Source organism: Sus scrofa, chromosome 14, assembly GCF_000003025.6.
Source record: "Sus scrofa isolate TJ Tabasco breed Duroc chromosome 14, Sscrofa11.1, whole genome shotgun sequence".
Classification (NCBI taxonomy): domain Eukaryota; kingdom Metazoa; phylum Chordata; class Mammalia; order Artiodactyla; family Suidae; genus Sus; species Sus scrofa.
The window spans coordinates 34374835-34397268 of NC_010456.5; the positions used below are offsets into that span (position 1 = coordinate 34374835).

Sequence of the window (22434 nt, forward strand, 5' to 3'; positions counted from 1 at the left end):
CAACTCTTTGCCAGCCCCTGGTAACTCTTCATCTACTTTCTGTTACCATGAATTTGCCTGTTCAAGCTATTTCATGCACTTGGAATCATATAATATCCTTTTCTGTCTGTCTTCAGTTAATGTAATATTTTAAAGGCTCATCCATGTTATTACATGTACCAAAACTTCATTCCTTTTTATGGCGGAATAATATTCTTTTGTATGTTCAAACCACATTTTGCTCATCAATTCATCTATCAATGGACATATGCTGTTTCTACTTTTTGGCTATGAATAATACTGCTCTGAACATTGGTGCACAAGTATCTGAGTCCCTGTTTTCAGTTCTTTGGATGTATACCTAGGAGTAGAATTGCTGGATCATATGGTAGTACTATGTTTAACCACCAAAGTATTTTCCACAGCAGCTGCACCATTGTATATTTCTACCACCAATATAAGAGGGTTCAAATGTCATCACATCTTTGCTATCATTTATTTTCCATTTTTAAAAAATTATAGCCATCTTTGGGTGTGAAGTGGTATCTCATTCTGGTTTTAATTTACATTTACCTTAGGACGAATAGTGTTTTTTCAAGTGCTTATTGGCCATTTGTTTATCTTCTTTAAACAAATATCTGTTGAAATCCTGTGCCCATTTTTAAATTGGATTGTTGGAGTTCCCATCGTGGCGCAGTGGTTAGTGAATCCGACTAGGAACCATGAGGTTGCGGGTTCGGTCCCTGCCCTTGCTCAGTGGGTTAACGATCCGGCGTTGCCGTGAGCTGTGGTGTAGGTTGCAGACGCGGCTCGGATCCCGCGTTGCTGTGGCTCTGGCGTAGGCCGGTGGCTACAGCTCCGATTCGACCCCTAGCCTGGGAACCTCCATATGCCGCGGGAGCGGCCCAAAGAAATAGCAAAAAGACAAAAAAAAAAAAAAAAAAAAATTAAATTGGATTGTTTATTTTTTATGTTGTTGAGTTGTGGAAGTTCTTTTTTTGTGTTTTTTTTGTGTTTTTTTTTTTTAGGGCCACACCTGGGGCATATGGAGGTTCCCAGACTAGGGGTTTAATCAGAGCTGTTGTTGCTGGCCTACACCACAGCCACAGCAACGCCAGATTCTAGCTGAGTATGTAACCTACACCACAGCTCATGGCAACACCGGATCCTTCCTTAACTCACTGAGCAAGGCCAGGGATTGAACCTGCAACCTTATGGTTCCTAGTCGGATTCGTTTCCTCTGACCATGATGGGAACTCCTGGAAGTTCTTTATATATTTTAGACATGAACTTTAGGAATAAATTGAGGGAGATCTAAGAAATCAAATAATTAGAAACAACAACTTTTAAGTCACATATACATGATGTCCCACCCCTTTCAGTCTCTGTCAGTGTCCTTAATGGCATCAGCACTTCTAATAAATCTTCCTTCTCTCACCATCCTACAAATATACCAGCAGCAACCAAACTGTCCTGTATCAATACCACAAACTCAGGGTGAACTTGGAGAATTAGCCATTTCAAAATTCACAGAAATTTTCTCCATCAATTTTACTTTGTCATTTAAACTTAAAATTTAGTTTATTTTACCCCCAAAAAGCTTTCTCTCTCATGTGCATATTCATACATTCATACTCAATCTTTCCCAAGAGTCTCATAATTACCTAAAATAACTGTTGAATCTAGTCTCTTCCATTTTTAGATCCTCATCTTTTGGGGTAGGAGGATTTTTTTTTTTTTTTTTTTTTCTTTTGGGTCTGCACTCTCGGCATGTGGAAGTTCCCAGGCAAGGGGTCAAATCGAAGCTGTAGCACTGGCCTATGCCACAGCCACACCAACGTGGGATCTGTTCCGTGTCTGCAACCTACACCACAGTTCACGGCAACGCTAGGTCCTTAATCCACTAAGCAAGGCCAGGGTCCAAACCCAAAACCTTGTGGTTACTAGTTGGATTAATTTCCGTTGCACCACAAGAGGAACTCCTTTTTATTTTTTTTAATGTTAAAGTATTTCAGACATATAAAATGTAATTTACATCTACAAACCTCTCAGAGTTCATTTTTTAAAGAAATACATTATGTGGGAGTTCTCATTGTGGCTCGGTGCTAACGATCCCAACTAGTATCCATGAGGACCCGGGTTTGATCCCTAGCCTCACTCAGTGGGTTTAAGAATCCAGTGTTGCTCTGAGCTGTGGTGTAGGTCGCAGATGCAGCTCTGATCTGGCATGGCTGTGGTGTGGGCCAGCAGACCCCTAGCCTGGGAACTTCCATATGCCATGGTATGGCCCTAGGAAAAAAAAAGCAAACAAAACAAAAAACAAACAAGCAAAAAGAAATACATTAAGGTTTTGTATCTCTTCCAGTCTTATTCCTTTCCTAGATCCATCTACTCTTTTGAAGTTGCTGTATAACCCTCCCCTTCCCATTTGTACTCTTATTATATGTGTTCATCTATAAATAATACAGTTTTGTGTTGAAATTTGCATAAATTTCAATATATCCTACATATAATTCTTCAACCTGGTTTTTCTTTTATTATTTTTTTGAGACATTTATATGAAAAAATTTAGATCAAGCCTATTAATTTAAACTACGGTATGGTATTTACACCACAATTTATAATCTACACCATAATTATTTTTTCCGTGTTCTTTTTGATATTTGGTTTTTTCATTTGCTTTTTTTGCTTTTTAGGCCTGCACCCATGGCATATGGAAGTTCCCAGGCTAGGGGTCAAATCAGAGCTGCAGCTGCAGGTCTACGCCACAGCCACAGCAATGCTGGATCCAAGCTGCGTCTGTGACCTACACCACTGCTTACAGCAACACCAGATCCTTAACCCACTGAGCCAAGGCCAGGGATCAAACCCATGTCCTCATGGATACTAGTTGGGTTTGTTACCACTGAGCCACAATAGAAGCTCCTTTCATTTGCTTTTTTAAAACTTATTTTTTTATCAAAGTATAGTTGATTTACAACATCGTGCCATTTTTTCCCCTGTTGATAGATGTTATTTTCCCTTTTTTACCATTACAAACAATACCATAATGAATATTCATATATCCATGTGGTAGTCATGTGGTATGTATATCCCCAGCTTCACTAGATAATACTAAATTATGCTAATAAAATGGTTGTAGTTATGTTTCCTTTTTACTTTATTTCTGAGCAAAAATATGTCATTGATCATGACTGGAAAGCATTGTTAAAATGAAAAAGATACTGGGTAAAAATTAGAATGGGGTTTCAGCTCTAGAACTAATTGCTTGGGTATCTTAAGTATTCCATCTCTCTGAGTATGTTTCTCTACTTCCAAAGTAAAGTCAAATTGAATTGATCTCTGAAGTCTTTTCCTAGCCTTGATGTTCTGTGGTTTTAGTGCTAATGATATATTGTGTCTTGAGAGACAGAAGAGCCATACATTTTTTAATGGCATTAGATCTAATGTGGAATTTATGTCAGCAGTCTCTAAAGTCTTTAAGTAATCCAAAAGTTCAGTACAAAATAGTTTTATCTCCATTTACGACATCATTTTTATGCCTTCTATCTCAATTCAAGATATTGTTTAAAAATTATTATTCAATTGAATGCTTTCTCATTTACATAATTAATTGTATTTCAACAATACTTTTTAAAGATATTTTAAAATGCAAAATAAGGTATTAGATATGCATTATGGTTAATAAACTCTGTGAACCAACCTAAATTTCTGATGATACATTGATTTGTGGATAAAAACAGATACTGAATTTGGAAGTGAACATTTGGAAGGCCAACACTTTGCAAGCTGGAGACTTCCTGTAATGTTAATTTCAGGAAATCCTAGGCAAATATATAGTTATAACTCTAGAAAATATATGAATGGTGTGTACTGTGATGGAAATTAAAATGTCACTGCTAAAAGATTTGCATTTTGTGGGCTTGGGGGGGCCTAAAACTTCCTTCTTGGTCTTTGTTTTCTGCAATAGCAGTATCATTCATTTTCATACTCTTGAAGAAAAGCAGATAAGATTAAAGTCATGGTGTGGAGAAAATTTTGACAAATGCTTTGCAAAATAATAAAGAGAACTTAAAGAGCAGTGACTTCTTTGACTGAGTATAAGATGAGCCATAGTTATATATTCCAGTTTGAATTCTTCATAGGGAGTTGTCTTTATTTTCCTTTAATGTAAAATATTGGGGTTTTACTTCTCTAAAAAATATTAAAGTGTCCCAGTCTTGAGTGAAGTTATGAGAGGGCTCATCTTTCTTTGTAATACACCTGAAAACATCTTCACTCTCTAACACCTTGCCTGACCTTTCTACTAGGATTCAGCATTTCCCCTAGGTGGTTGGCTAGCTATTATATGTGAGTTTTAAAATGTCCTTTTTAAAAGGTTTCATTTTGCGTGCGTTTAACTCTTTGTTAAATAGCTGTTTGGCGTCTTTTCTGCATTTTCCCCCTCTTTAATGATAGGGATTTTTTTTCTTTTGTCAGTTTCATTTTCACTCTGGTTTTTAATGAAAGACTCAGCAAAATAGAGTCTCAGCAGATAAGCACTTTTTGATTGATGGAATTCACATCTGTTGTGTTTCCCAAATGTATTTTGCTTGCAATCTTTCAGCACTTTCATTGTGATCTTGTTGTGGCAGATCATGATACTATAGGCCTCTGGTTCAGATCAGTATTTTTCAGTAGCCAAAAATAATGGAAGAGTGTAAGGTTGTGACTAAAGCTGTTACTGACAAACAAAAAATTCTTGGTAGAAGTGATACTCTTCTTTTACTGTTGATTCAATATGCAACTTCTGGCAATTAGTTTCATTTAGCTTTGCTTTCATTTCTTCATTTGTGAGATGAAGCTTACAGAAGCTGTCTTTGGATTTTATGAGTAATTCAATTATAAAAATTTGCAAGTTGTATTATCTTAATTAGATCTTAAATTGGATGTTAGTAATAAACCTTTAATGAATAAATAATTTTAAGCTATTTTCTCCCAACTATTCACTTTCCTACCTCAATAAAAATATGTCACTTTAGAAGTTCTCGTTGTGGCACAGGGGGTTAAAAACCCAACTAGTATCCATGAGGATGCAAGGTCGATCTCTGGTCTCACTCAGTGAGTTAAGGATCCAGAGTTGCTGTGGCTGTGGTATAGACCAACAGCTGCAGCTCCAACTTGACTCTTAGTCTGGGAACTTCCATATGCTGCAGGTGTGGCCCTAAAAAAAAAAAGAAAGAAAAGAAAAAGAAAAAAAACTTCACTTTATTGCAATTGTCCAAGACATGACTGGTTATATATTACAGAAACATGGGTAAAATTTTGGCATTGTTGATTATTTTAAAAACCATAATTGCTTATATAATTTTTTTTTTTTTTTGGTCTTTTTGGGGCCGCATCCACTGCATATGGAGGATCCCAGGCTAGGAGTCCATTCAGAGCTGTAACCGCCAACTTGCACAACAGCCACAGCAACGCAAGATCTGAGCCTCGTCTATGACCTACACTACAGCTCACAGTCGGATCTTTAACCCACTGAGCAAGACCAGGGCTCAAACCCGTGTCCTCATGGTTGCCAGTTGGGTTTGATAGCCGCTGAGCCATGATGGGAAATCCACAATTGCTTATATAATTTAACCATATTTCTTCTAAAGACTTTTAATTAGTCTTAACAAATGCTAAGTTATATATCAAGGGACTAGATTTTCTTAAAATTTTTAATCCTTAATACTAAGGAATCACTTAGGTTTTTCATTTAACTCATCTGTTTTAATTTTTTATAGCTATAATTTTAAGGTTTTTATGAAATAAGTAGTACAAATATGAAAAACTATTTTGTTGATGAATGTTAATTTTTAAACTAGTAATTCAAGTGGAAGGATATTAAAATTATGGTAGTCTTCAGGTTGCAAGTATTCTCAGACTTATTCTTGAGTCTTTTTTGCCTGAAGTCCTAAAGAATTTTTTCCTTTTAATCTTTGAAATTTAATATCTTAATTTAGACATATTTCAGTGTTTACTTATTCTATAATCAATTTCCCTAAGATACTGTGTGCTTTTTCAGTCTATATGTAGCTTTAAGTCCTATTCCTAGAAAATTTCTTTTGAATTATCATAATTAAAAATTTTTATTTTATTTCCATTCTCTTCCAGGATACTGATTATGAATATGTTTATCTTTAAAATACATAATTTCTCTGATTTATGTAAAAACTTTGTTCAGGGCCCTTTGGTTAATTTTCTAGGGGTTGAATCAGAGCTACGGCTGCCTGCCTATGCCACAGCAACACCTGATGCAAGTCACGTCTGTGACCTATATACAGCTCGTGGCAACTTGGAATCCTTAATCCACTGAGCAAGGCCAGGGATTGAACCCACATTCTCATGGATATTGCTTGGGCTCATTACCACTGCACCATGATGGAAACTCCTCTAAGCTTTCTTCAACACTGTTCTTCTTTGTCCTGCTCCTAGTGCAGGCTTTATTTCAGCAGTACTTTTATTTTATTCTCAGATCTCTCTTGATTTCTGCCTACTCCTGTTTCATTCTCTGTTTGGCTGAACTTTTATATCCCTGCTATGAGCTCCTGTTTTATACAGCAGTTACTTCATTGAGTTCCTTTTTTTTTTTTTTTAAACTCATTGACAGTATGTTCTGAAACAACTTTTATCTGATATATGACATTCTTTTCTGAAGAGGGTTCTTCACCTGCCACTTCTGTTCCTCATTTCTTTGTTTTGTTTTTAGGACATCTTTACATAGATTGAATGCTGTTTCCTTTCTATTATTCTTCATCTCTAAATGAGTTGATGGAGTTCCCATTGCGGCCCAGCGGAAATGAATCCGACTAGTATCCCTGGCTTTGCTCAGTGGGATGGGGATCTGGCGTTCGAGTTCCCTTTGTGGCTTATAGACTTTTTCTACAGTGTCCATTTTTTCCTAGAACCTCTTTTGTGTAGCACCTTTGCCAAGTAAAAGTATTGATATATGGGAAAATGTGAGAAACTAGAAATCACATGCCATTCATAAAAAAGTCTGAATAATAATAGCAGATCTTCCTATCCTAACAGGATGTTATAATAGTTGAATGTGATTAGGTACATGAAAGAAAGTGCTTTATCCAAATGTAAGCTTTAATGTTGTTTGTTAAAATGTAAGAGATTGGAGTTCCCGTCGTGGCACAGTGGTTAACGAATCCGACTAGGAACCATGAGGTTGCTGGTTCAGTCCCTGCCCTTGCTCAGTGGGTTAACGATCCGGCACGGCATTGCCGTGAGCTGTGGTGTAGGTTGCAGACACGGCTCGGATCCCGCGTTGCTGTGGCTCTGGCGTAGGCTGGCAGCTACAGCTCCGATTCGACCCCTAGCCTGGGAACCTCCATATGCTGCAGGAGCGGCCCAAAGAAATAGCAAAAAAAAGACCAAAAAAAAAAAAAAATGTAGGAGACCAAGTTTAATCCAGCAGCCTCTTTCAAGCAGCACAAGGAGCAGTATATTTCTTGTAGCACCAAATCCCTTTTTACTATGACTTGGGAAGATGGTAACAAGTCTTAAAACTACTCATTGGAGCAGTATACAGCCTAACATTTGTTGTGTTTGAGTAGCAAGGTACCATTTCCTTGGGGAGAGAGTTCAGCGTTTACAAATCCTTTAAAGAAATAACTCCCTGAACTTCATTAAGAGTTAACACTTCAGGGAGGAAGCATTACCTCTAGCTAAATTCTAGTTGTCTAGTTGTGAGGCTCTTCTATCAAGTCTTAGAAATTTGTCTAACAGCACGAGGAAGAAAAGAGTAGAATAGGTGCTCTCCTAGACCCTGTTAAAACACACATATACACTGTCACTGCTATGTGATAACTAAATGCAACAGTTCCTGTTTCCTTTTGTGGTTCTCTTTCACTCCTGTTTAAAACAAAGACAGCCTGGTCAAGAGCTAACTAAATGTGACTAGTCTGAGGAAAAGGCCTAGGAGAGGGATGGCATCTCCCTCAGAGGTTAAGCCAATAAAAAAACAGTTGAATTACCCTAGGAGCCTAGGGTCAAAGTTCGATTCCTGGCTAGATTTTAGATCTTAGCTTTTTGTTTCACAGGCGATTTCAAAGAGAGAGCATGAGGCCACCATTGATGGTAGGGAGAGAGAAGCTGGCGGGCTGTTGATATATAACGTGGTAAAACAGTGCTGAAACCTCAGTACTTCTTGCACAATTAGTTGAGATGTGTCAGCAATTCCCAAGACAATGCTAAAAGCTTTACAGTTTAGATATGCGAAGCATTATTCATTTTCAACATAATTACCAGTGTTTTTTGAACTACCTAGAACTGTGCTGTCCAACATGGTAGCTGCTAGCCATTTAGTTATTTAAATTAAAATTTAATTAGAATTGAACAGAATTGCAAATTCAGTTCCCCAGTCACCCTAGCCACATTTCAAGAGCTTAATAGCCACATGTGGTTAGTGGCTGCTATATTAGACATTGTAAAAATATTTCCATCATCATGAAACATTCTAATTGAAAGTTCTGATCTAGAACAGACTCTGAGAACAGAAGTTTAATGTTAAGTATATATAGTTTACAATCAAATGATGAAGGTTCCACAGTACAGTAAGTAAAATTATTGCCTTTTAAAGATGGAACCTACCATTATGGCTTGCTTATTCTAGGTGTAAATAATATTTCTAAAATGAACATTAGTGTCCACCAAATAAAAGTACAGATCCATGTTAATTTTATTTTATTTTATTTTTTGTCTTTTTAGGACTGTACCCACAGCATATGGAGGCTCCCAGGCTAGGGGTTGAATAAGAGCTGTAGCCTCTGGCCCAGGAACTTCCCTGTGCTGTGGGTGTGGCTCCCTTTTCTCCCCCAAAAGTTGAAACATTTAGACACAGTATTGATACAATGAAAGTTACTGTTAAATAAAGATGGAACATGAAAATCCAATTCAAACAATGACCCAGGATCCTTTATACCTTCTTTTTGTATTTTATGAAAACATGATGTCCTCTTGAACATAAGGGGAACATAAAATCACTTAAAAATTAATTTATTTGACAAAATTTAAATATCAAAGAGGACTGCTCAAATATTTTGTTCTAGTATAATATTGAATGTTGTTATTATAACCAGAATTGCAGGGGAGAATAATTGAATTATGGGCAATTGAACTCATTTTTTGGATATATGTAGTATAGTAAAAATTTAACAGTTGAGTACTTCATACTTTATATATATGTTCTACACAGACTATCACATTTAATTATTTCATTTATTCAGAGTAATGGATGAAGTTTATTGAATGCTTATTCTGTGCCAGCCACCTTGTTGAAAACTTTATATGTACTGTCTTATTAAATTTTCACAATATGCAGCCCATGAATTAAATAGGTTTATTATGTCCATTTTACAGATGAGGAAATTGAACCTTGGAGAGTTTTGAAACTTGCCCATGATTATGTGGCTAGCTAGGGATAGACCTGGAATTTGAATGCAGTTCTGTTTTAGTCAAAACCCCATGCCCTTAACTGTGGTTGCCTTTCCAAGTAGCAGGCTGAAGACCATATTAATAAATAGCAGGGTAGGAGTTTGGTTTTTGTTTTTGTTTTTGTTTTTGTTTTTTTGTCTTTTTCTTATGGTCGCACCTGTGGCATATGGAGGTTCCTAGGCTAGGGGTCGAATCATAGTTGTAGCCACTGCCCTATGCCACAGCCACAGCAACGCAAGATCCCAGCTGAGTCTACGACCTACCCCACAGCTCATGGCAACACCGGATGCTTGGCCCACTGAGCAAGGCCAGGGATCGAACCTGCATTCTCATGGATACTAGTCAGATTCATTTCCGCTGAGTCACGATGGGAATTCAAGAGTAGGATTTGACTATATCCCTTTCTAACTTCAGGTATCATGTTCTTTCTAGTCTGCCAGATGCTTCTCATATCAACTGTAAACGAGGAAGAAATGGTCATAATTTTATAATATTTAATGGAAATTCTTGAAGTCCTTAGGCATAATCAGTTAATGCTATCTGAACAAAATGCTTTACATGCCACAAAGAAAAACCAACTGAGGTGTTCCCCTTGTGGCACAGTGGAAATGAATCTGGCTAGTGTCCATGAGGATGTGGGTTCAATCCCTGGCCTTGCTCAGTGGGTTAAGGATCCAGTGTTGCCGTGAGCTGTGGTGTAGGTCGCAGGCATGGCTCAAATCTGGCATTGCTGTAGGCCGGTAGCCCTATTGGACCCCTAGCCTGGGAAGTTACATGTGCTGCGGGTATGGCCCTAAAAAGAAAAGGAAAAAAAAAAAAAAAAAGAAAAAAGAACAAAAAATCAAAAGCTTTAAAGCAATAGAAATTAATCAGAGGCTTACTTTAACATTAATTTCCAATTGCATTCTTTTTTTTTTTTTTAGAGAATATTGCAACTGTACAAACTTGTTAAGGAATATTTACAGAGTTTATTTTTAAGCATAAATTATGGTAATTTTCCTAAGCTGAGTTATGAAGAAGTAATCAAATATACCAAGAAGTCTAGGAAGAGGCAATCAAAACTGAAGGCTAAGTAGTGAAGGGTTCTTTTTGGTTATTGTATTTTGTAGTTAGCCTAGTTCACATAGTCCATGTCTATTCCGAGACTTTAGAGGGTTCTAGTGCTCAGTCTGAGAAATCCCACCAAATGTGAGGTATTTGGGGAATAAAAATAAAAGAGGTCTCTTCAGTTGTTTTAGTGGAGTTTCACTCTGAGTGAAATATAATTCAGCCAGTTGAATCACTGGACTATTTTATTGCATTGGAACTCATAAAAGAATTGGATTCAAAAAATACCCCTTGCCATTTCAACAACTTAAAACCATAGTCTATTCAATCACTTCATAACAAAGTAGTGTGGAGAATGACTTCGCTGAAATGGTGCCAAACTCCAGCAAAGTGGTGTTAACATGAGGCAGCAAACGGGAAGGGCAGGACCAGGAATGTAAATAAGGCTAATTAGACTTTATTTATTAGCTAGCATTTAAAATGTGAGAGCAGTATGGAAATAATAAAAAGTATGTGGAGCTATCTTCCAGAAAGTTACAATCTAATTGAGAAAAAAACCAATTCATATGAAATAATACAAGATTTGCGAAGTAACATTAACACAGCAAAAAATGGTGCATAGATAAAACTGGATGCAAAGGAAACTTTTTACAACATTGTTTTTGTTATGATGGAATTGATTGATTTTATTCAGTCATTCATCAACTATACATTGTGGTACTATCTGTCCAACATTGTTTCAGGCATTTGAGATGCATTAGTGAACAAAACAGACTGAAAAAAAACTGTCCTAGGGAGTTGCATTCTAGAAGGGAGAGACATAACACAGAAATTTAAGCACATCGTGTATTAGAAGGTGGTAAATGCTATGGAGTATAAAAACAGAGAACATAGACAATGGAGAGAAGTTGGAATTAAGAAGAGTAGTTAGGGTTATATATTTATATATTTAAATTCTGTATCCAAGGCATATGGAAGTTCCTGGCCAGGGATTGAATCCAAGCCACAACCCACCCTTCTGCAGCAATCCAGGCCGCTGCAATTGGATGCTTAATCCACTATAACACAATGGGAACTCCTATATCTTTTATTAAAATTATATTAGTCTGTGAAAGCCAAATTTGAAATAGGGCCAAGCTCTTCTCTCTTAGAAAGGAATAAGTGAAAGGAAGTCAGTGAAGTAATGAACTTGGTGTCAGGTACTTTGTTTATCCTTTTCCTGGTCCTGGATGTGTCCTTTTAGAAGTACATTCGGTGTTTTGGGAGGGCCCATTGGCCCTCGAGATAAAATGTGGAGGGGCATGATATTGAAGATAGTATCACTGATAGGAGAGCACAGTTTCACTCCCCTTCTGCAATTATGAAGAATACTTGTACTGAATAGTATTTAGGATAATGAGATTTTCACTTTGCAGAAAAAAATTTTTCTCAATCCTCTTTACTGAAAAACCTGTCTCTTCTATGTCTCTTTATAAAACCAAGTCTATCAAGGTATTGGCCTTGAATAGTTGTCCATTCATTGAGTGACTAATTTCATGTAGAAAATGTTTTCTTTTTCAAGTGTATGGGAGTATTTTTTTGTCGCAGTTTAAAAAAAAAAAAAAAGACTAAGTATTAGCTGTCCTCACCTCTTCCTTTCCATTGACCCCTTCCCTCTTTTTTTCAGGAAAGCACAGATCTGTATCTACAAAAATGAGTACTATTCTCTTTTGTTTGACTCTAGTGTGCTTACAAAACCACCCTGCCCCATCCACCACCTCCTACCCTGAACTACATTTCCTTCCCTTTTTTTCCTCCCATTCCAACCCCATTCTGGCAAACTGAAACAGTTTTCTCAAAGATCACCAGTAATTTCCATTTTGCCAACGTTAATCATCTTTTCTAAGTTTTTATTTAACTTGTCTACCTGATATCTTTGGAAAATCTCCCACCTTTCATTATATCCCTTAAGTGAGATAAATGAAGGGTTATCATAAAAGTACTCAACTAATGTTGGTTGAATCTGAACTGATTATGGCTTTATCTTCTCTGAGTTCTGTTCCAGCTTAATGACTTACATCTTGTAGATACTTGGTGCACTTTGCTTTGTCTTATGTATGAATGAATGAATGCATGAACCTGTAACTTCTTCTGTCTCCTTTCATGGTTCTTCCTCTTTCTGACCTCAAATATATGCTCAGGAAGGTATATATTAGTCATTGTGCTAAATGCTTTATATGCATTGTCACTTATTTCTCACAACCACTTGATACGGTAGTTATTTTTATTTTTCTTTTACAAATGAGGAAAATAAGACTTAGAACTCTTAAATGACTTAGCAGGCTCACATATTTCGCTAGTACATGGTGAAGTCACCAGTTAACTGATTGAGCTTGTTCTAAAGGACTCAGATATTAGCTCTCTGCCCATTCTTTTTTTTTTTTTTTTTTTTTTTTTTGTCTTTTGTCTTTTTGTTGTTGTTGTATGTTGCTATTTCTTGGGCCGCTCCCGCGGCATATGGAGGTTCCCAGGCTAGGGGTTGAATCGGAGCTGTAGCCACTGGCCTACGCCAGAGCCACAGCAATGCGGGATCCGAGCCGCGTCTGCAACCTACACCACAGCTCACGGCAACGCCGGATCGTTAACCCACTGAGCAAGGGCAGGGACCGAACCCGCAACCTCATGGTTCCTAGTCGGATTCGTTAACCACTGCGCCACGACGGGAACTCCCTCTGCCCATTCTTTATACTCTGCTCTCCTTTATAGATTCCATCAGTGATTTCAGTTGAAAGCTATATGCTCGTGACACCAAAATCAATGCTTTAAGAATTGACATTGTAGTGAGGGATAAATTAGGAGTTTGGGACCAACAGATATGCACTACTATATATAAAATAGATAAATAAGGATCTACTATATAGTACAGGGAACCATATTCAATATCTTGTAGTAATCTGTAATGGAGAAGATTCTGAAAGAGAATGTATATGTGTAACTGAATCACTTTGTTATATACCTGGAACATTGTAAAGCAACTATACTTCAATTAAAAAAAAAAATTGAGGTGTTCCCAATGGGGCTCAGCAGTAACAAACCCAACTAGTATCCATGAGGACACAGGATTGATCCCTGGCCTCGCTCAGTGGGTTAAGGATCCGATGTTGCTGTGAGCTGCAGTGTAGGTCAGAGATGCAGCTTGGATCTCATATTGCTATGGCATAGGCTGACAGCTACAGCTCCAATTTGACCCCTAACCTGGGAACTTCCATGTGCCGAAGTTGCAGCCTGAAAAAAGACAATAAATAAATAAGTAAAAATAATAATAATCAACAGTATATCCCATTTCTCCAACTGCCTGCTCTCAGCTATCTTGTCATCATATTCAACTCAACCTCTTTAAAACAGACATCATCAGTATTACCTCAGATTGTACTCCCTTTAAGTGATTTAGTTGTGACACTTTCTCATCATCCTAATTATTCAGACTTGAAACCATCTTTAACTTCTTCTTTACCATTTCCTTACCTTAACTCACAACATCTGATACAGTATTAGTCCCAAGGGATACACAAATACATGGCTAATCCTAACACAAGTCTCCACAGGTAGAAAAGTCAATCTGAGATATGTCTTTATTACTTTCCTTTAGTTAATAACTTATTTATTGTCCCCTATCATTTTAGAAACATACTGTGAAAAAAGTTCGTAAGAGCTCTTGAAAATTTTACATGTATTTGAAACTATTTTCCCAGAGTTGTACACACTGAATAAATGACAAATACTGCTAACTTAATAATTCTTCCTACAAATGGGGAAGATTTTGTTTTTTTCCCTGATGCTTATTCAAAAGCCTCCAGCACACATCTTCTCAGGTTCCACTGGGCAAAACTGGATCACATGGTTGCCCCTAGACCTGTCACTGGCAATGACAATTAAAACATTACTGTAACTGCTACACACCTATGGAAGAGAACATAGGTAAAACATTCTCCAGCATAGATTGTATTAATATCTTCTTAGGTCAGTCTTCCAAGGCAATAGAAATAAAAGCAAAAATAAATGAATGGGGCCTAATTAAACTTATAAGCTTTTGTACAGCAAACATAACCATAAACAAAACAAAAACACAGCCTACATAATGGGAGAAAATATTTGCAACTGTTGCAACCACAAGGGCTTAATCTCCAAAATATACAAATAGCTCATACAACTAAATATCAAAAAAAACCCCAAACAACCCAATCAAAAAATGGGCAGAAGACCTAAATGGACATCACTCCAAAGACATATAGATGGCCAGTAGGTACATGAAAAGATGCTCATCATCACTAATTGTTAGAGAAATGTGAATCAAAACTACAGCGAGGTACCATCTCACACTGGTAAGAATGGCCATCCTTTAAAAATCTACAAATAACAAATGCTGAAGAGTGTATAGAGAGAAGGGAACCCTCCTGCACTGTTGATAAGAGTGTAAATTGGGGGAGTTCCCATCGTGGCTCAGTGGTTAACAAATCCGACTAGGAACCATGAGGTTGCGGGTTCAGTCCCTGCCCTTGCTCAGTGGGTTAAGGATCCTGCGTTGCCGTGAGCTGTGGTGTAGGTCCCAGATGTGGCTTGGATCCCACCTTGCTGTGGCTCTAGCATAGGCCAGCAGCTACAGCTCCAATTAGACCCCTAGCCTGGGAACCTCCATATGCCGTGGGAACGGCCCTAGAAAAGGCAAAAAAAAAAAAAGAATGTAACTTGGTGTAGCCACTATGGAAAATGGTATGGAGGCTTCTCAAAAAGCAAAAATAGAACTACCGTATGATCCAGCAGTCCCACCCTTGGGCATATATCTGGAGAAAACCATAATTTGAAAAGATATATGCATCGTGATGTTCATTGCAACACAATTTGCAATATCCAAGATGTTGAAATAACCTAAATGTCCATTGACAGAGGAATGGATAAAGAAGTTGTGGGGTGTGTGTGTAATGGAATATTACTTAGCAATTACATAGAATGAAATAATGTCATTTGCAGTAACATGGATGAACTAGAGATTATCATAAAAATCAAAGTAAGTTGGAAAAAGACAAATACCATATGGTATCACATATGTGGGGTCTAAAATATGACTCAAATCAACATATCTACAAAACAAAAACAGACTCACAAATACAGAGAATAGACTTGTGTTGCCAAGGAGGAGACAGGGGAGGGATGGGGGAGTTTGGGATTAGCAGAGGCAAACTCTTATATATAGGAGGGATAAACAACAAGGTCTTACTCTATAGCACAGGAAACTATATGCAATATCCTTTGATAAACCACAATGGAAAAGAATATATATGTATCACTGAGTCACCTTGCTGTACAGTTGAAATTAACACAAAATTATAAATCAATTGTACTTCAAAAATTTTTTTTAAAAATAATTTTTAAAAGATTACCATAACTAGCTTAATTATACATATCAAGGCTTATCCTGTATCATCACAGAGCAGAAAATTGTTCTGTCTGCAGAATAATGGGACAAAATGGCTGTTATAAGTAACCAATAGGTGGGATCTGCCATAGCACTCTGTCTTTTTTTTTTTTTTTTTTTTTTTTGCCTTTTCTAGGGCTGCTCCCACGGCATATGGAGGTTCCCAAGCTAGGGGTGGAATCGGAGCTGTAGCCGCTTACGCCAGATCCACAGCAACACGGGATCTGAGCCATGTCTGCAACCTACACCACAGCTCACTGCAACCCCGGATCCTTAACCCACTGAGCAAGGCCAGGGACCAAACCTGCAACCTCATGGTTCCTAGTCGGATTCGTTAACCACTGCGCCACGACGGGAACTCCACAGCACTCTTTCTTATCTTGGATTTACCCACTACAGAGCACCTGCATCTTAGCAAGCCATCTCTCCGAAAGTAAATACTGTGATTATCTTCTTTAAGAATGAACTACAACAGGAGTTCCTGTCGTGGCACAGCGGAAACGAATCTGATTAGGAACCATGAGGTTGTGGGTTTGATCCCTGGCCTCGCTCAGTAGGTTAAGGATCTGGCATTGCCATGAGCTGTGTAGTCCAAAGACATGGCTCAGATCCCGCATTGCTGTGGTTTATGGCACAGGCTGGCAGCTGTAGCTCCAATTAGACCCCCCCTAGCCTGGGAACCTCCATATGCCACAGGTGTGGCCCTAAAAAGCAAAAAAAATAAAAAATAAAATAAAAAAATAAAATTAAAAAAAAAAGGAGCACAACAGGAGTTCCTGTTGTGACCCAGTGGGTTATCTGACTAGTATCCATGAGGATGTGGGTTTGATCCATGAGCTCACTCACTGGGTTATGAATCTGGCGTTGCTGCAAGCTGCAGCATAGGTCACAGATGTGGCTCAGATCTGGTGTTGCCGTGGCTGTGGTGTAGCTGGCAGCTGCAGCTTTGCTTGGGAACTTGCATGTGCCACAAGTACAGTTCTTAAAAAAAAAAAAAAAAAAAAAAAAGAATAGACTACAACATACAGAATATTTAATACAAGAGACACTTTGAGGTGTTAGATATCCCCATTTCTTTAAGAACATACTATCTCTAGGAGTATCAATGTACATAGAAGAGAAGAACTGTCATTTATTTTTATTAACAATAATAACTAATAAATTTATTCAAAGGGATTTGATATGTGACACTCAGCCTTCTACTCATGTAATCCAACCTAGAAGCTATGGGTATTATTATCCCTATTAACCCATTAGAAACTGAAGTTTAGAGAATCTCAGTTCCTTGACCAGTACTGTGAGTCAGAGGCAGAAGCACAGTTCATACACATCTTGCATCTGAGTTAATATTCTTAACTAACATGCTAAACTGCCTTCAATAGTTGTCAGTAGAGATGAGACTAGGGCAAAACCTGCCCTGTCATTCATTCTGAAGCGTAGGGCTTTACCTATTTTTTCCTCTTGCTGACATTTTTGCCCTGCCTCCGGACCCCTCCAACAGAGTGGGTGTGATCCATTTGTTGAGGAATAGTCCAGGCTACTCTAATATTCTTCGTTGATCTGTACAGAAAGTCATGCTTTATTTTGTTTTCCCCACTTCAGTCTTTCAAGATGAGAGAATAGTGATGAAGAATGACAAAATACATACACTAGGAAAATATCTGAGGAGTTCCCACTGTGGCACGGTAAGTTAAGATTCCGTCTGCAGCAGCTCGGGTCGATGCTGATGTGTAGGTTGATCCCCAACCTGGTGCACAGTGGGTTAAAGGATCCAGTGTTGCTGCATCTGTAGCTTAGGTCACAACTGTGGCTTATAGTCAGTCAATCCCTGGCCTATAAATTTCCATATGCTAAGGATGTGGCCTTAGGAAAAAAAGAAAGAAAGAAAAATATCTGAAAGCGTACAAATATCCTAAAAGAGACATTTTTAATTTAAATTTTGTTCATAAGTGATATCATTAATTCTGTGAGAGTTAAAGGGGGGTAGTCTGAGAAGAAAAATATATGTGATAATATGATCATCTCCAGCCTTTCTTATTTTTATATTTTTATTTGAAAAAAAATTTTTGCCACACCCATGGCCTATGGAAGTTCCCAGGCCAGGAATCGAACACATACCACAGTTGTAAGCTGTGCCACAGATGTGGCAATGTCAAATCCTTTAACCCACTGTGCTGGGCTGGGGATTCAACCTGTGACCTTTCACTGTAGAGAAGCCGCTGATCCTATTGTGCCACAGTGGGAACTCTAAGGCTTTTTTATTTTTATTTATTTATTTATTGTTTGTTTGTTTCTTTTTTTTTATTTTTTTTATTACTCAAATGAATTTATCACATCTGTAGTTGTATAATGATCATCACAATCTGATTTCACAGGATTTCCATCCCATAGCCCAAGCACATCCCCCCACCCCCAAACTGTCTCCTCTGGAGACCATAAGTTTTTCAATGTCTGTGCGTCAGCATCTGTTCTGCAAAGAAGTTCAGTCTGTCCTTTTTTCAGATTCCACATGTCAGTGAAAGCATTTGAAGTTGGTGTCTCATTGTATGGCTGACTGCACCTAGCATGATAGTTTCTAGGTCCATCCATGTTGCTAAAAATGCTGGTATTTCGTTCTTTTTAATGGCTGAGTAATATTCCATTGAGTATATGTACCACATCTTCTGGATCTGGCTCCTCTGTCGATGGACATTTAGGTTGTTTCCATGTCTTGGCTATTGTAAATAGTGCTGCAATGAACATTGGAGTACATGTGTCTTTGCGAGTCATGGTTTTCTCTGGATAGATACCCAGGAGTGGGATTGGTGGATCAAATGGTAGTTCTGTGTTTAGTTTTCTGAGGCGTCTCCATACTGTTTTCCACAGTGGTTGCACCAATTTACAATCCCACCGACAGTGTACTAGGGTTCCTTTTTCTCCACACCCTCTCCAGCACTTATTGTTTGCAGACTTTTTGATGATGGCCATTCTGGCTGGTGTGAGGTGGTACCTCAGAGTGGTTTTGATTTGCATTTCTCTAATAATGAGTGATGCTGAACATCTTTTCATGTGTTTCTCGGCCATCTGTATGTCTTCTTTGGAGAACTGTCTGTTTAGAGCTTCTGCCATTTTTGGATGGGGTTGTTTGTTTTTTTGGTATGGAGCTACAGAAGTTGTTTATAAATTTTGGAGATGAATCCCTTGTCCTTTGATTCACTTGCAAAGATTTTCTCCCATTCTGTGGGTTGTCTTTTCATGTTGTTTAGAGTTTCCTTTGCTGTGCAGAAACTTTTCAGTTTGATTAGGTCCCATTTATTTATTTTTGTTTTTATTGTCAATACTCTTAAGAGGTGGATCTGAGAAGATGTTGCTGTCGTTTATGTCAGAGAGTGTTTGGCCTATGTTTTCCTCTAAGAGTTTTATAGTGTAAGGCTTTCTTATTTTTAGTGCACTCATTGTTGTCATGCTTTGAAATCTGACTTATTCTGACTATAACTTTAGGCTTTAGTAACTGCAAATTTAAATGACAAAAAAAATCTTTGCTGAATCACCATTCCAGGTTTCTTGAATTCGTGTAGCTTTGGGGAGGAGTCTAGCTTCAAAATACAAAGTTCTTTGTGGTGAGAAAGTCCTTAAATTTCAACAAAAACACTTAAGTAAACTTCTTTAATTATTTAATTCCATCTGTGTACCTCCTAGGCTGTGTATTCTAAGTGCTAGGATTTTTTTTTTTTTTTTTTTTTTTAGTTTCCATTAGCTATTTTGCTTTGATGTTTTCACCTCTTTGCCATTGTAATCAAGCCTTCCTAATGGTGACATTTACAGCTCCTTGTGGCATCATACTGCCTAACATTTATCAAACCCCAAGGAAACCCAGGCAGGTATGAATGAGCAATAGTGGAGAGGGCACAAAAATATGAAACTGACTAAAACGCAAATACTGAAGAACTGGATTTGGTCATTTCTGGCTGAATAAGGGAGATAAAAAAGAGGAAGGGAGGGTCCTAAGAAAGGAGAAAGAGGAGTAGAGAATGAGGAAATAATGAGACCACGAGCATATATAATTGTTGAGGAACAGAAAAAAGACGAATTCAGGAAGAAAAGAGCACTTTGCAAAATATCCTTAAATGTATTGAAGATTTTTCAGTGTGCATGTATTTAATGTGGTGAGATGATTTAGAAAACTCACTCTGAGTTATCCTAACCCAGGGAGAGTTTTAGGTTTGTGAGCTTTCTTCACTATGCATAATCCTCACCCTGCCACACACACACATACACCCCAACACACACAGTTGCTGAGAATTTTCTTTTTTCACTTGACATTCAGCTCACATTTACTTTCTCCAACTTTTGGAAATTACCACTCAGATGCAAATGCAGTATTATGCCTGCCAAAGTGCTGAGCAGAAAAGAGACTTCTTTTACACCTTCCATCTTTTGGGCTTTTGGGCTTGCTCTTTCAATCTCTTCTAAATAGTAAATGGGGAGATTGTTGTTGTTCAGAGGAACACAAGGGCATTTGCATTACTGAGTTGGCTGCTTCTAGCAAGAAAGAGATTCTTTACAATTACCTTATCAGCAAAGGGATCTGCTTGATTTCCTTTTGATGCTGTTTCCCAGCTGATATTCTAGAACTAGCACAGAAGCAATTCATACCTTCCTGAAATGGCTCTTGAGCTGTATCAAATCAGCTTGACCTACTCATCTGAGACTTGTAGGAATACATTTGTATTGTAATATAATACATTTATATAGGGTTTTTCCCCCTAGTTGTTAGCCAAAAAGAATAAAACACTTAATCAAAAAACAAAACAAAACAAAAATAACCTTTAGTAGTTTAAACCGAATGAAAATAGAATTCTGTTAATAATAGTTCACAAAGTTGTGGGAAACCTTAAGTACCATAGAACTATAAAAAGTATCTCTGTAGTTCCTGCTGTGGCACAACAGGATTGGCGGCATCTTGGGAGCACTGGGACACAGGTTCAATCCGCAGCCTGGCCCAGTGGGTTAAGGATCTGGCATTGCTGCAGCTTCAACTTAGGTCACAGCTGTGGCTCAGATCTGATCCCTGACCTGGAAACTCCATATGCTACTGGGCAGCCAAAAAAAAAAAAAAAAAAAGAGTATCTCCAGACACATTTTGTGCCATTATGAGCTATGATCTTTTTTTTTTTTTAAAGTGAGTACTTTGTTTTGATCTTGAGATAGCTATAAACAGTTATATGAGTCTGTCAAGTGTTATGTATTAAATTAAAAGAAGCTTACCTATATAAACGAGGGAAGACAGTGTTGAAACAGGTGAGTATTCTTCAAAGGTTTTGGAAGATCATTGTTACCAAACTTGGGTCCACTTGCTCATCATGCAGCAAAGCCAACCTACTGACAAAGGATTGTGGTGAAGAAAAGTACAGTGCTTATTGCAAGGTGTGAAGCAAGGGGAATGGGCAGCTCACACTGGAAAGACCCAACTCCAGTGGATTTGGGGAAGGGTTTTTTAAAGACACCTTTAGAGGTAAGCATTCCAGGGTGCCTGATGAGCTAGTGCACTTTCTATTGGCTGGTTGGTGGTGAAGTAACGGTAGTGTTTCAGCCATCTGGTTCAAACCAATCTGAGGTCTGTGTGCTTATGTTTGCATGTAGTCACCATCTTCCACTGAGTGGGGGTCTTAGTTTCTGCACAATAACTCAAAGATATGCAGCAGTATTATCTATGTCCCTTCAGGAGAAACTGGGAGTCCTGTGGCTCAATTGTTCTAATATTTAACTGCTTGAGTCTTTTCTTTGGAAGTCAGAGAAGGTCTCCAGATTGCATACTTTTTTTTCTATGAACAAAAAACAGGGGCCATGGAGGGGCTTCTCTACCCAGGAGGGCCTTGCAGGGTCCTGTTCATTTTTTTTTCATGTTTATGTATTTGAGGGATTCTATTCTTGGTTTAACTTTTTTGGTATAATTATCCTTTCAATTTAATTGTATGTAGTCTTTAGCTACTTGGTCTTTCTTAAAAATCTAGGGCATAACTTAGGCATTTAGGAAGTTCCCTCATGGCTCAGTGGGTTAAGGATATGGCATTGTCACTGCTGTGGCTCTGCTCACTGCTGTGGTGTGGGTTCATTCCCTGGCCCAGGAACTTCCACGTGCCAAGGGTGTGCTCCTCCCCCCAAAAAGCCAGTAATTTATGTTTTTAAAAACTATAGTATAGGGAGTTCCCATTGTGGCTCAGTGGTAACAAACCCAACTAGTATACATGAGGATGCAGATTTGATACCTGGCTCAGCTCAGTGGGTTAAGGATTTGGCTTTGCCATGAGCTACGGTGTAGGTTGCAGATGTGGCTCAGATCTGGAGTTACTGTGGCTGTGGTGTAGGCTGGCAGCTGCAGCTCTGATTTGACCCCTGGCCTGGGAACTTCCATATGCCATGGGTATGGCCTTAAAAAAAAAAAAAAATACCAGTCTAAAAACTAGAAGACAGGACAGATTTATTCACATTATTGGCAATTTGTACCATAA

General features: G+C 38.1%; 1 protein-coding gene across 3 annotated transcripts in view; it reads left to right on the forward strand.

Annotated features, from left to right (window-relative positions):
- The window catches only part of TAOK3 (TAO kinase 3), a 192219-nt gene that overhangs the window by 52819 nt on the left and 116966 nt on the right, over positions 1 to 22434 (forward strand). The window contains exon 2 of one of the 3 annotated variants that reach the window (XM_021073054.1): positions 17546 to 17628. The exons of the other annotated variants lie outside the window; for them this stretch is intronic. The gene's annotated coding sequence lies outside the window, so the exon portion shown is untranslated. The remainder of the gene's footprint in view (positions 1 to 17545; positions 17629 to 22434) is intronic. 3 annotated transcript variants of the gene reach the window in all.